Source organism: Salminus brasiliensis, chromosome 5, assembly GCF_030463535.1.
Source record: "Salminus brasiliensis chromosome 5, fSalBra1.hap2, whole genome shotgun sequence".
Taxonomy (NCBI): domain Eukaryota; kingdom Metazoa; phylum Chordata; class Actinopteri; order Characiformes; family Bryconidae; genus Salminus; species Salminus brasiliensis.
This window is the reverse complement of record NC_132882.1, coordinates 26,279,749-26,291,862: the sequence shown is the minus strand read 5'-3', so window position 1 is coordinate 26,291,862 and position 12,114 is coordinate 26,279,749. Positions and strand designations below refer to the sequence as shown.

Genomic DNA, 12,114 nt, shown 5'->3' with positions numbered 1-12,114 from the left:
TATTATTATTGTTATTATTATTATTATTATTACTATTTATAATTAATCAGCAAAGGTGTGTTTGTCAAACAATAAACAACATTTATGAAAAGAACAACACTGGCAATACTGCAATGGATTTAAAAATAAAATAAAATTGTGTAATAAAAGACTTGTACAGTAATTGTACATTAAGATTAGCAGAACATATTGTGTTTTTTCCAAGGGTTGCCCAATTGCACAAACTTTCACATACAAAAAAATAACTAATAAAACTAATATAGTGACATAAAAAAAAAAAACATATCGGCACCCCAAGATATTTGAGCTCTCAGATACCTTTTGCTAGGGTCACGGACCTTAATTAGAGTGTTATGACTACGGCTTGTTCACAGTCATCGTAAGGAGAGACCATGTGATGCAAATTTCAAGACTGCTCAAACCTTGTCCCATCAATCAGCACCCATGGGCTCCTCTAAGCAGCTGTCTAGCACTCTGAAAAGTAAAACAATGAATGCCCACAAAGCCGGAGAAGGCAATAATAGGACAGCAAAGCTTTTTCAGAGAGCTGTTTTCTTTTTCTCAGTTTGTAATATAATTAGGACATGGCAGTTAACAGAAATGGTGGTGGTCAAGTTGAGGTCTGGAAGACCTGGATATCTAAACAAGCATGATGCATTTTGAAAACAAGTACCATGGATTGATTATGTTAAAAAAGACCCCTTTGGCTACAATGAGCAAAGGTATACAAAAAGCATTCACAAGCTTTGATTCCAGCTGTTTGGAACATTATTAAGAAGAAGGAGAAAACTGCTGAGCTTAGTAATTATACAGGGAATAGCCTCCACATCTGATGACAGAAGAATTCTATCCATAGTTAAGAAAAATTTCCCATACACCTGTTCGATTAATCAGTCCTTCATTGACTGCTGTCCTTCATGAACCACAATACAGAGGCTACACTGCAAACTGCAAATGAACAATCTCTCTCTATGAACAATGTACCAACATAGCCATTGATTGATTCTGCTGAAGCTGGCTTGGTTTCAGGAAGCATGGGGAACTAAATTTGCCACATATTAAAAGACTTTGTAAGCACAACAGCTGCCTTATTTAGAAGCGCATACAGTGTTGTCATTTACACACTGCCTAGAGGCAGCACTTGTGCCTGATATTTATTTGGAATGGGGGCCGGCACGTGTTCAGGTGTGCTTTTGGGACTTGTGTGGGCCCTAATCAAGCATCAATTCTGCCCCATCGTCATACCTGTGCCTGCCTGAATGGTTGGTATTTGCATGCTAAGTGGGAACGAAAGCTGTTCAGGCTGTTGTGTGGCAGTGTGGGACTGCTGACGTGAATGTCTGATGAAATATAACACACCCCTTGCCCTCCCTCGTTTGAGAGACCCTGTGGGTGACGGTTCTGCCCCCTGGCCTCCCTGGCATAACAAAAAGCTGACACCACAACAACATGACTAGCCAGTGCTGTGCTACACACACAGGGTTTATAATAGGGATTGAATACAATCAGTACATATAATCTCATTACATGAACTAGCATTAATGGGTCATTTTCCAGACTCAGACTGTGAATAGTCTACACCACAAAAGGCTCAAAAGGTGGTGGGATAGCATTGACATTGGCTTGATCCATGAGTTAAGAACATCATGTCTTTCCTTGTCCTGAAATCTCACCATGTTGGCACAACGTTTCAGTAAAATGCATGTTAAAATTACATATTGAGCAAGAAGAACATGACATATTGAAGAACAAATCAATTTTGCCACAAATTTAGCTCATCTGTAAAGGGCTCAGTACCTCACAAGGCAGTAGCTGATGAGAGAGGATGGCATAGATTTGGGGAGAGAACAGAAAGAGAAGGAACAAAGAGAGGAGGGGACTTGGCAGTTGTGGAAATGATGTGCATCACTCCTGACATGAGGCTGCTGTGTCTCGGCTTCGCATTAAAGCAGAGGGAAATGTGGCGTGGCAGTGCCTCGGCACTGTGGAGGAGGTGAGAATAGGCCTGAATCCGCACCGACTGAGCGGGGCCGGAAATGAGGCAGGGTCACGGCAGTGCAAAATCAGAAGAATAATCCAGACCTTGTTAAATTTCAGCTCTATTATGTCTGCGGAAAACATCCATATAAACGGAGCAGAGAGCTGAGCAATATATCATTTGTTAATCTGCCATTACTGGCCTTTGCAGTTTTGATTGCAATATGTAAAGAAGCAAATCGCTGATCCCAGATGAGTTATTGTGGCTAATAAATCAATGTATTCAGTTTATGCAACCTGGCAAGACCTTTGCCAGTCTTTACCTGTGTCTGGTTAGAATTGGGTTTTAATACGATCTTAACATTGTTCTAATTTGGCTTTAGCAGTGTTGCTGTCACAAGCCTGTAACTTTTTTTTAAGTGTGTTTCATGATGAATGAGATAATATAAATTAATCTTTGATACATAATTTAACTAATCTTTGTATCATTTAGCTGTAACAGGGTTGGGGAACTGAGGTTTGTAGTCCATCACAGTATAAATCACCTAAACCTATAAAAGCTAAAGCAATTAGGTTTTGAATATAAATCAGGTGTGTTTGAGCAGGAACATCACCGAACTGTGCAGAAATCCGGCAATCCAGAACTGTATTTCCCCACCCCTGTTCTATTGTAACCATTCTAAAGATTTTGCTACCTGTGACAACAGTAAATTGTACACAATTGCAAACAGTATGATACGTGACCCACAGCATGCAGCCTTCATTTAATGCAATATGCATGCAAATGTTTCTTAGAATAACCTTGTATTTAAAAGCGCTCACCAAAGAAAATGGTCCTAACCATTAGGTCTGGCCTGAAAATAATCAATATGAGTTTTCGTTCATTACATTGTTGTTGTTCTGGATATAGTGGATTGGCATACTATAGAAGCACAATAGGTTATATGAATCACATATCACATATCTCCAATGTGCTACTATAGTGTTCTTTATCTGAAAAAACACTTACTTGTGCATACCTACACATTATGTGTATTAGCGAAGCATGTTTAATATGTTCACGGCTCATTGCAGTTCATTTGCACCATCACCAGCGCACACTATTAACAAGTGACCTACTGGATATATTTATTAAATGTACAATGTGCATATTTACTAGACATATATACCCACACACACACAAAGTATGATCAGTATGTACAGTATATTCTGTATGAATTAATATATGAATGTATATGGTAGTATATGGAAATATTTTAAGAAGACTGTATGCTCAGTATTACTGTATACACAGTAATCAGGCAATGAAGTAACCATCTCTGATCTGTGCTATCTTCATTTCTCCATTCTTCACCTTTTTGGACAAACTCCACTTTCCTGTGTAACTTTGATCAGGAATTACAAAGCTGCTTCACACCATCTCGTGATGCACTCACCTGTCCACTCAGGCCACAGGCATACTCCTCTAACAATAAACAGGGCCAACCAAGCCAACCTTTACTCCAATTACATACACACATACTGGAGGCTTTTGGGATCAGGTTTTCAAACTGGCTCACTAGACGCAGAGAGACAAATGAAAACTCTCCCATTGTGTGATTTAATGTGATTGAATTGTAATAGAACACGGTTTCAGAGTGCACTCAATAGAGTAGGAATAATACAGTGCAGAGCACATGATGATATCATTGTCCTTCGTACATAAGGGCTTTCAGGCAGTCCTTAGAGTAGGTCAGCACGGGGAAGAAGTCAATGATGCAAAGCTATCCTCATCCTTATGTGAGGGCTGTGACAGCCTGTTAGCATATAGCCTGGCCTGTACACACGTCCAAGAGCAAGCTCCAGTTTATGGTCCATTCTCTTTGGCAGGACATGCATGCGTGGAATCCCAATGCTGAGCATGGTAGAGTTGCACATTCCAACACCACTGACTACCTCAAAAGCCCTATAAATATCTTCCCAGAGGGGCTAGGGCCTGCAATGTGGCATTCGCCACTGGAACCCAGTGAAACAGGACCTTCAGACAATTGGCCAGGCTCTCTGCCATGTTGGATCAGGGCTTATAAACGCAGTATTCGGGGGGCACCCTCAGAGAGGTTTACTTCTGGGCTGCCAGGAATGGCTGAAGACAACAGAGAACAAAACATCAACCAGCGAAAAAGCCCAACACGAAATCCATCTGCTTAACTCTGATCTACCTTGACCTGGAAGAACTTTGTCAGAGAATTACTCTAGGGCCTACTCTAGGCTCATTTTCGAAGACTTCGAAAGGACTGGATGGAGCTGGGTGGCCAAGCTAAATACGTCATCGGGGCGACGGACAGACTGCAAAGTACTAAAAACATCGATAATGCAATCAAATCAAATGGTACCATCAGGTTATTTGAAACTAAAGCCCATCTTAAGAGTATCTAAACATTGCGGGCAGAATTACAGTCAGCAAATGCTGTATAGGACATATCCATTGGGCTTGTTTATGGAACATACCTCTGATCTAATTTGCTGAGACTTCTACTCATGGCGCCATGGTGCATCTAGCACAATACCACTTTACAGACTACCATGGTGGCTAATGTGGCTTCCATACTTTCATATGATTATTGCATAAGTCATAATGCAACTCAAAAGATTTGGACTTTAGTAGCATCTCCTATTGCTATGCTGGTATCACATATGTTTTTTCTTTACACAAACGTATCCCTGTTCTAATGCGTCAAAAAAATAAATAAATAAGGATGCACCAATATGGCAGATGTGAGCCAAAACCAATATTATATTATTGGTTAATATAATATAATATATCTGCCGATTCTGATGACCTTACAGAAATGTTAATAAAATATGGACATTAAGACTAAATCTATGTGCATTAGCATTGCAGAAATATAAAAAAGTTACTTGTAGTGGATTCTAAATGCAGTAAGATGAGCAAAACACAGACCTTTTAAGCACTGTAGCCCAGCAGAATCTAAATAATCTGCTTTTCTGGAGTACTAAAATTAAGATTTCTATCATAGCCAGCATCTTTTTCAGCAATGTGAGCTACAGTAGCTCTTCTCTGAGACTGGACCAAACTGGCTAGCCATCGCTTCCCATGCGCATCAGTGAGCCTTGGGCACCCATGACCCTGTCCCTAGTTCACCGGTTGTCCTTTCTTGGAGCACTTTTGTTAGGTACTGACCACTGCATACCATACCAGTAACTGCTTGATGTTTTGAAGACGTCCTTGTCAGAGTGCCTCAGATCTTTATATCTGTCCATTTGTCCTACTTCCAACACATCAACACCCCTTGTCAGGTGCCACTGTAACTAGATAATCAATACTATTCACTCCACCTGTCAGTGGTTTTAATGTTATGGCTGACTGGAGTATATTTGTCAAAATAACTTTATCCTCAAAAGTCTAAAAAGGTAACTAAACCTTGCCCAAGCCAAATAATGCTTGTCTGAGCAGAACAACAACAAAAAAATCGGATTCTAATTAAAGGTCACCCGGATATGAATTGCATGTTTTTTGTTTTTTTCTAGGAATGTTCCCTGTTATTCTTGGAAGAATTACCAGACCAAGTACACAATGTGGGCACAGACAAAAAAAAAAAAACGATGCTCAGTGTCTCAGCTGCTTTTTATGACTATGCAGACAAACAGAATCTCCAGGGCAGACTCAAACATGTTGCCATATGCTTTTCGGTCTTTTGCCTGCCCTTCTGACAACATGAGCTACAATTAGGCTCCTCTGACTCTGGGCTGAGAAGAAAGCTTGTAAAAACTGTCCGACTACATCACTCAGGTTGTACGTTACGGAGTCAAAGCAGGGACGTTGCGAGCTAGAGGCGGCCGAGGGGTAAGCGAGGGTTCAGTTAACCAGTACTATCCGGTATCACCGAAACCTCTGCTAATTGGGAAAGGAAAACTGGAAGCGCCTTTATTCATCTCTGTGTGTTGAGGGAATTCATTTGTTCTTTGTAATATTTGAGTGAGGTCTTGTAAGAAGCTTGACTGAGCAAATACTGTGGGGCATGCCTGTTTGTAAGATGTAGATGTGTCCTGACTCAGACTGTCATGATCTCTCTCTCTCACTCTCTCTCTCATCTGAGGATGTAGTAGTAACGTAGTTCAGGTGTATGAGCTCTGTCTGGCTGTCATGCTCTGACATTACAACGAGACAGTGTTTTCCCTGCCTGAGCAGTCTGAACACTAAGCCCTGTCTGCCACCTACAAAAAAAACCCTACAATGTAGGGTTGTGTTTAGTCATACTTTTCAGATTTCACTGCTATTTGGTCTGGATTTTTAGGGTAAACTTTAAAGAATTATTCTTAAAAAAATATACAAACATGATCAGAGGAATTACTGACACACTAGTGGAGACAATGCAGACAATAGCAGTTGGTGGGTGGGGTGTGTGGTTTGGGAGTTCTGTTTAAATGTAGAAAAGCACCTCATTTTATTCTTTACTGAATATTATTAGAATGTGTTCTGTAGCTGGAGCTGAATCACCACTTTCAGGTCAGTGCATTTAGATTGCACTGTAATCAGCACTGTTCTACTTGGAAACAATCGGCATTTCGGCTGCTTTTCTCAACATATGCCTTTAGTGGAGTTATTACATATCATAACTACATTTAGGGAGAAGTGCCATGTCCTGAACTCCTCCTACTCAACCCTATATATACCCTCCACTCGCACCCACCTCAACCCCGTCTCCTCCCTTCTTCTCCACGTCCACCTCAGCCACAGAGTGGACTTAGCTTCATGCCTACAAGCCTTCGGAGTTCGCCTCCCTGTTTTAGCGCTCTCGGGCATGGTCCATACTAGCGAATAGACATTTAAACAGATCAAGTGCCTGAAATGGTACAAAGTCCAGTGACCACAAATGGTACAAAGGTAAGCGGTAAACTGCTGGCTTTTAAGGGAAAATAACATTGGTTTACAACGTACAGCTAGTCTGTAGCAATGGAAGCAAATTAAACTTTAAAAATCTACAGTTTACAAACCTTTTCTCTGCATGAAAGCAGTGTTGGAACAGACTGCACTCTCTACCGCAGTATTTACACAACACTGCACGTTCAGATTGCTCTCATAATGGCTAGGAAGAGACACTTATTAAAGAAACACAGATATAATTATAACTCTTAAATGTGTATTTTTTTCCTTTATAGATATATTATATATAAAGCCAGAGTACAGTGAGTACAGTTTCCCACAACATCTAAAGCCTCTTTGAAACTGGAGAAAACCGAAGCGGTCAGGTACAGGAAGATGTCTGACGCATTCTAATACTGAGGGTCAACGGCTTGCGTGATAGGCGGCTCACATGACAACACCTTATAGCAAAGCTTCCCCCTGGACCAGGTCTCAGTTCCAAATGTGAATAGAAGACAAGGAGCTGTAGGACTGTAGAAGTGCAGTAAGCCATTGCCAATATGGCAAAACAAAAAACGCAGGCCTGGTCCTTCCAGCATTACAGTGAACTATTATCAAACAAACTGGAGGTGTCCTTAAACTTTTGACCAACACTGTACTCATAAGTATAGGTTAACAAGATTTGTTTGCAGTCTGCAAATAGCTGAGTATGAACTACAGCGTGTGTGTTTGTGTGTGCATGCATAAATGCACGCATGCTCATGTGTGTGACCTAAGTCTGCAGCACTTTCCATTCTGTCATTCCTGTCCCTAGTGAGAAGAAAGAGAGAGCGAGAGAGAGAGGGAGAGAGAGAGAGAGCTCTTGCATTGGCAGATGGATCATAGTACACATTCTGTACTGTTCTGTATGCTTGTTCCCAAAACTGCCGCAGTCTCTTTGCAGTTCGGGGATACCCAAATAACCTAAACCAGGAAGACAGAGGCACAGCAGCTTAAAGTACACAGAGTGAAAAGAAAAAAGGGCAGACAGGAAAACACAAGCAGTTAAGCATGCGTGGAGCTGGTGGTGGAGGGAGGGGGTGTGGAGGGTACAGGTGCAGTAAAAGATAAAAGAGAAGGAGGGGGGTGGAGGACAGGTAAACGAAAAGATAAAAGATGTAGAGGCAGACAGAATGAGGCAGAACAGGTGTAGAAAAAGATTAAAGTGAGAGAACAAATATCAGCTGGCTCGAAAACCTGTCTAGTCACAGGTGTGCAGGAGGAGCGCAGTCACGTGCTCCAGCTGTGGAGGTGAGCTGTGGAGGATGGCCTAGATTGGGCTCCCTGTCTCACTAAGAGTGCCTTTTCAAAAGATGAGGAAAATGCACTGCTGTTACTGCGCTTTCTTGGTAGTGTCTCTCAGTTTTGTAGCTATTTTATAAAATGGTAACTTTAGAGAGAAGGGAAGTTTATTGCCACTGTCGCACGGTAAAAAACGGCAACTTTAGAACCCTCAATGAATATAAAAAGCTTTTATTCCAGGTCATTTTGGAGCATTCCTATTGCTCCATTCATTATGAAACTGTGACACAATGAATGAACAACTGTCAGAATCAATCAACTTTTGTCAGAAAGTGAATGGAGATACATGTTTTCTTTCCTGACACTGACGATGTGCTTAACTGCAACATACATTAATGTAATAATAGTTTAAAGGCAGTGTTTCCCAACCCTAGTCCTGGAGGACCCTCTACCCCCTGCTGTGCCCCTTTTAGTGGTTTCCTTCCCAAACACATCACCTTTACCTCAAGGGCCGCTTGTTGATTAAGTAATTAGCTGGATCAGGTGTATTGGGAGCAGGGTGGGTAACGCTAAAATGTGCAGGGCAGGGGTTCCTCCAGGACCAGGTTTAGGAACCACTAGTTTCTGAACCAATTCTGAACCCTTTCTATTGATCAATTCCACATGCTCACTGTCACAGTAATGTCTACACCATGTAGTGCTCTACGCATGTGCAGGTACACAGATTTTTATCAGACTGTTGAGTCAAGTGTGCAAATGAATACATCAGTCATAATCTATAATCAATTAAGGATTATAGATTATTAGATTGGTCAGAAAACTTGTAATCACAGCCATTGTCTTTTACACAGCAGAAGATGAAACTGACTGGACTAAAATGCTTCACTACATTTAGCACTCAAAACGGCACAGTGTCAGTCACTCATCGTGTTTTTCCTGACACTGTTTGTATTCTGACATGATTATGGGTTTGCAGTCACTAAATTAAGCTTTCAAAGTAATGGACCACAGAGAAATGTCACTCACTAATGCGATCAGGCCTCAGTATCTAATTAGAGTGGGCTATTAAATAATCAATTCATTAGGCAGTGTGGAGTCCATTTTGCGCCATTATTTAGTTATTCCTCCTGCTTTCGCACCATGCATGTTGGTCATAACGCTGAAGGTGCATGTGAGCGTTCTTTATTTGGCCTGTGTGTGATTTGCATCTGAGTATCCAGTCAACCAGAGATGTATGTGCATGTGTGTGTGTGTGTGAGAGAGAGAGAGAGAGAGATCATAACTGTTAATGTGCCATCATATAAACCTGTTGGTTGGGAAGCACGTACGTACGAGTGCCGAGTTCAGTAGATCAATGATCTGTATGTCTTCATCCTATTTGGACTCCTCAGCGCTGCTCTGTGAGCAACGTGACCATTATGAAAGAGTGCGGCCCTGGCAAGGGCCGTCTGCTTACACAACTGGGTCACATGGGGGGTCTGCATGAGGGAAAACTCCAAACACACCGCCAACACACCGCTGACACCACACACAAGCCAGCACTGACAAGCTGACGTGAGGGCCAGCATGAGCCTGAGGCAGCTAGGGGCCAACGAGCCTCTGACCTGCTGATAGCTATAAGAATGGAGTGTGTACGTTAAGAGAGCTGCGGTGGGCAGCTCTAAACCAACTAGCTCCTGTGCTCAGTATGATGGCTGAGTGATAAGGTGTTGTAACTCGTCCTTGTGGGAATCACGCCATGACAAACTCTAAAATTGCCTCTATATATATATATATATATATATATATATATATATATATATATATATATTGTGTGTGTGTGTGTGTGTGTGTGTGTGCGAATGGGTAATACTTAAAAAGCATGAGTAGGAAATATTAATTGCACCACAAAAGACTCCAACATTTACATACATTTGAACAATATATTGCTGTTCCCAACATTACTGCCATTACCGCAACAGCTTATGACTTCTGTATAGGTTTTAAAAGTAACCTTGGAAGACTGGCAGGAGAGCACAAGTCAACCATGAGAGAACAGTGTAATTTAGTTGCGTATTCCTCTTGATCATCGAGTACATTCATTCAGAGCCATTACCGCACAATTATAGGGCAAAGAAGGCTAATGGTTAAATTTCGGTATGTATTTCATGTGCATCTTAAAGCAGCTGTTGAGTAGTGTTAGGAAATCTATGACCTTGTGGTTTTTTTTAGTCCTGAAAAAAAGACATTATTGTCATTCGCGCAACATAATTTGTTGTGATGATAATGAGAGGTTTTCAGTTTCATGATCATTATCTTTTTAACTGTTTAGAAAATGAGTTAAAAGAACTTGAATGCATTCACGTTAAATGCATTACTGCTTAAATCAAATGTTCACAGTATTTCAGGCATTCTGGCTGTAAGAAATCAGTAGAGAGCTCTAGACGACAGAAAAAAGTAAAGGAAGAAAAGGTCAGTGAACTCTTGGCTCACTTAGAATAGATATTAAACATTTAAAATAAAATGAAAATAAAATGATTGCTATTTGCTCATTGCTATTGCTATTTTTCAAGCGTTAAGGTGGTAAAAAGACCTTAACTGAAGAATCCCCCACATACACATACATCTATGCATAAAGGTAAAAATAATATAAAATATAAAATAAGTTTATACATAATTGCACTATTTAATTGCATTTATTTATTTATTTTGAGGAGTTAGGAGCAGTGCCTACTCGAAGCAAAATGGCTCTGGAGGATGCAAAAACAAAACAGAGGAGAAAATAGCCTTTCTGCGTGGGTGTTCGGAATTGCAATTCATGTGGAGAGAAAGCTCCAGCCTGCCTGATAGCCACTTATTAGCCTCTCTATGCTGGGGCCTCTCTGGCCAGGAGAGGAGAAAGCCCTGCACTGCCCTGGAGGTAGAGAGTGGGAGAGAAAGGGGAAGACAGAGAAAAAGAAAACGACAAGACAAACAGAGCTGGCCTAGGGTGAGATTGTGGTATCTTTGTGAGACTGTATAGCGGCAGAAGGGTGATTGTGGGCCAATCTGGATTCAAGTTTGCACCTCGGTGGTCTCACACGCTTGCCTTTAATGCACTACTAGGCAACTTGGGTGGTTTATAGCTTTCTCACAGCTGTCTGAGAGTGCTAGGAAAGGCCCCTATTGCCCTATATGCATGGATCATTTTAGTAAGGCCCCTGTAACATGAACATGACTGATTAAGAAATCATCATAACTGCAGCACTGATCTTTGAATGGTCAAGTTTTGAAGGCGATGGCACAAAGACAGACATGGGATACCTCTTTTTATTTTATTGAGCCACCTTCCCCAGCTGTCCCTATCCCTCCCCACAGCTCCTAACCAGGCCTGCTGTAATTCTTCCTTTACTGCGTAGCTGTCATTATAGCACATCCATGGAATGCACTCATAAAGTCTAAACTAAAACAAGCCCTATTCTTTCCCTTAAATGAGAATTACATATAAGTAATAGAAATCCAACAGAGATTCAGGGCTTGAATGGTAGACTAGAAAGACCCTGGTATGCAATTCAATCGTAGATTACAGGTAGATTACATGGAAAACACGTGCTCAGCTTTTGTCTTGAACAGATCATCAAGAGAGCTAACAGAGGCAACAATGAGGTCCTATCCTGTTTCATGAGCTGCGTATTGTCCATACAGCAGGTGTCCAAAAGGAAGCGCAGTCAAATCAAAGAAACCTGACCTGTTGATAATGCAGTAGTCAATAGCATGTTAGGCAAGTTGATGTCAGCAGGTCAGACTCTAGAAATGTAATTTAACCATAGAAATTGTGGTTACCGGTAGCAATAACAAAGACAGTGTCATTTAATTTGGATTGTTTATCAAAGTTTAGACTCTTAATTTTCAGTCGATACCACATTTGTGTTTATAAGGAGAACAGGAGCTTTTATTAAGATCTGAACTTGATAAAAAGTTGGTATGGGTTGTCTTGTTTTGCAGATAGAAAAACACTGTCATTTGCCACATTT

General features: G+C 41.0%; 1 protein-coding gene across 1 annotated transcript in view; it reads right to left on the bottom strand.

The window, feature by feature from the left end:
* The window catches only part of scn5lab (sodium channel, voltage gated, type V-like, alpha b), a 150,357-nt gene that overhangs the window by 23,348 nt on the left and 114,895 nt on the right, over window positions 1-12,114 (bottom strand). The window lies entirely within an intron of this gene.